Below are 3662 nucleotides of genomic sequence, written 5' to 3' on the forward strand. Positions count from 1 at the left end.
GAGGCGTCCCTTGCACTTCCCAGCGCCTGTAATGAACCACCTCGCCTCTTCTAATCCCCAGAAATTCTCCTTCTATATATACCCCATCTTTATATAGCATGAAGATTCTTCCCTGTCAAGCGAGATACCGTGTGGAGGTGTGATGAAAGGCTCAGCCTCACCTAGTTAGTTTATAGAGACCACTCTCCACCCCAGAAATCCCAGCTGAAATCCGTATTGCCACCTTCCCCTTCCCCTTTGTGTGTGTGGGACATGCATACACCAGCTAGCACATGGGGTTTGGATTTTTTTTTTTTTTTCTTCTTACGTCTTTATATTGGTGCTGGTGGGTGCCAAGGTTGGTGCTGGGGTTCTGTGGGGGTGGGCACATCCCCAGCACCAGTGTAGGGACAAGGAGAGAGGAAAATGTGGCCTGAGCCCAGCCCGGTGGTGGGATGTTAAGAAAAGGAAACCTGACCCTGTGCCTTTCCACAAAACCTTTCTGTCCCTGTGTGAAGCCCCACAGTACTGGAAAAGGGCCATATTTCTCTGTGATGAGCGGAAAGGTAGGCAGTAAAGAGTGAGAAATGGCCTGCAGGTAGTTAAAATTCTCCACTTTTCTGAGCATTAATATCATGATTGCACTGTCTAAATAATGTCCAGGCTCTAGCTGCTGTATTACCTATCCTCAGCATGATTTACCACTGCAATAAATTAGCCCCTAAGCCAAAGAATCAAAAATAATTGGCCTTTTATCTTGGTTCCCATTTTTATCCTACCCCTTTTTCCTTTCCATGCGTCCTCTTTCTCTCCCAAAGGCTTTTGACCCAATGCTTAGCAGCACGCGTCCCGTGACCTTCCAGTGTCACCAGCTCCTGCTACGTCCCCGCTAGGCAGCAAAACGTCTGCTCCCAGTGGAGCTGGCCGGGGAGTTGGGGGGCATCCAGCCCTTGGGCAGGAGAAGGTAAAGGGTGGGTTGTTGTGGGGAAAGGTGGATTAGTAAGGACAGATAAAAAAAGAAGAAAAGACTCAAAGCCTTGATGGATGTGGCCTTTGGGGTTTTGCCCTGAGGATTTGGCCCCATGACACACTCTGAAAGCGGTCGCAGCACAAAATGTGGAGTGGCTGGGAGGGGCTTTTGGTCAAAAAAAATGCAGATGTCAATGTGTGTGTGTGTGTGTGTATAGATACCAGGAGGGATGGGGAGAGAGAGCCTTCTCCTAGGAGAGGGCATGTGCCCCCCTCGCCCCGGGGGTCTGTGCTGATGCTGCTCGGTGGCTCCCCTGGGCTCGCCGGCAGCTCTGCCTGTGCCAAGCTCCCCACAGCAGCTCTGAGCCACTTTATTCAACAGCGGAGTGTAAGTGGGAGCAACTTGACTGCTCTTGCTGTTTAGGTGCTCTGAGCAATCTCAGCTAGAACAGCTTGCAAGAGCGGAGAGGTTTTTTTTGGCTTTCCTTTAAATAAATGGGCATTTTCTCTCTTTTATTTTTTTTGTTTGTTTGAGCTGTTAATGTTCGCTTTGCGTGCAGGCACGCAGTGCCATCCCTGTTTCAGAATGCACACAGTGGAGTGCAAAAATAAAGATTGCATCTCATGCATAATGCATACCCCAGGAACCCGTTTCAACAAATTACCCAAGTAGATTCTTCGGAAGGGGCTGGGGGAGAGGAGGAGGGGAAAAAAAAAAAGTAACACGTATCTTTCTAAAGAAATGACAAGATAAACACGTAAAAAATAGGCATGCAGAGCTTTTCACAAAAGGGGTCAGTTCAAAAACTAAAGATTGTGCGGTTGCTGAGCATGGAGCAGGCAGGTCTGAACACAGGATGGGGCAGAACTGGTCCAATTGCCGGGCGATGGATGGGGAGAGCCCAGAGCTGGTGCGGAGGCATCCAAGGGTTTGATTTTATACTGGGAACTTATTAGGGGAGTGACTTCCTTGGTGGATAGGTAAAAAAAGGTGGTACTTGTTGGTTTATTTATTGCTTTGGATTTGCTGTTTGCAACAAAGATGTGTCACGACTCTGTGCTGGTTCTTATGTTGGTAGAATTTTGTGCCACTTCTCTGGAGAGAGGAGTGAGCTGTGCAAAACACAGAGTTTTATGTGTGAGCAGGGGGGCAGAAAGGTGGGAATGGGCCACTAAAGTGCCTTGAAATCTTCTAGTTTCTTGGTGTCACAAGCCCAGGAGCAGCCTCAGCTTCCCCCACTGTAGCCAGTTGCTGCTTTGCAGCCCAGGTAAGCTGGAGGATGCGGCTTCTCCTGCCTGCAAGGGGCATTTTCTGCAAACAGCTGCTACAGCCTTTTGCTCTGCAAAGAGCCATGAAGTGACCAAGCTCCTTTCCTGTGCGTGCATGCCTTGCCCCTGCTAAATCGGAATTATTCAGTGCAGGATGGCAGGGAATTACTGCCCTTCTCCAGGAGCATCTCCCTCAGAAGGATGCGCCGTTGTCTGGGCATCGTGTGAAACCCAGCTGCTGGTTCAGCAGCAAGCTTTGGGGTGGAGAAAAAAGGCATTTTTTAGGAGCAGACAGGGCTTGGTTTGCTTTTGCTTTGCCCTGGAGGATGCGGGGCTTGGCCCATCAGCCCGGCAGGGTGGCTGTTGTGAGTGGAGGTTTGGTGCTGGCCTGCCTGCAGCACCCTGCCAGGATGGGGCACCCCTGGGTGCCTTCTGCCCTGGGAGCCCAAGGCTGCTGAAATGCAAAGGGCAGCACCAAATGTGCTGAGAATTGCCCCTTGACGATAACACCAGTGGCTTCTGGATCGTTGTGATTCAGTGCAGGGCACGTTTTAAGACTGGGATTGTTGTTGTTGGTTTAGCATTTGAGTTTTTTCATTTGAGTAATAAATAGTCAGTCAGCCCTGGCTGCAAATCTCATCTTTTTAAAGCCGCTCACACTAATAAGCCTGGGCCTGAGCCGGCAAGGTGAGCTTGGGTTTATGTCAGCTTTCAGCCAGCAGAAGAGGTGCAAGCCCGGTGGGAGCACAAACCCAGCCCTGCTCCGCTGCCTGCGCAACCGGCTTCTGCCATTTAGCGGCGTTCCCCGACAGGCTCCAGAGGGGACCCGGGGAGTCCAGGTGGGGATGGAAGAGGCCGGGAAAGGGAAGGGCTCAGGGACAACTGCATGAGGCACATGGGAATCCGTGCTATTCAAGCAGCTTTTTTCCAAGCTTTTCCAGAAGCGAATACAAGAAGGTCGTGCCAGGCTCCGCGGAGCGGTATGTGTGGCTGGTGCTTTAGCTCGCTGCGATGGTGCCCGCTCAGCTGCGAGGGGTTGGCAACATCCAAACACCCTCCAGCAGCAGCAGCAAAAGCCCCACAGCTGCTCCCAGGGTCACTCCATAACGCGCAGCCTGGGGGTGGGAAAGCTCTGGGATCCCTCCGCTTCAGCAGCTTGTGGCCGCGGTGACTCGGGACGTGCGTCGGGCTTTGACTGCTCATAAATGAGGATTTTGGTGTCGGCAGAATCCCCAAGAGTGTCGCCGCTTTTATATATTCTTTTTTCTTTCCACAGTGTCACTCCCTGCTGAATTTGGAAGCGACGACAGGATTTGCTTTCCGTCTAGTTCAGGAGAGTTTAAAATAAACCCGGAATGGAAGGAGGGCTCACATCCCTCTGCTCGGCTGCCCAGGACTCTGCCGGGGGGTCGTGCCCTGCCCTGCCCTTGCAGCAGCTCCAGCCC

Source organism: Apaloderma vittatum, unplaced genomic scaffold (genome assembly GCF_000703405.1).
Source record: "Apaloderma vittatum isolate BGI_N311 unplaced genomic scaffold, ASM70340v1 scaffold5830, whole genome shotgun sequence".
Classification (NCBI taxonomy): Eukaryota; Metazoa; Chordata; class Aves; order Trogoniformes; family Trogonidae; genus Apaloderma; species Apaloderma vittatum.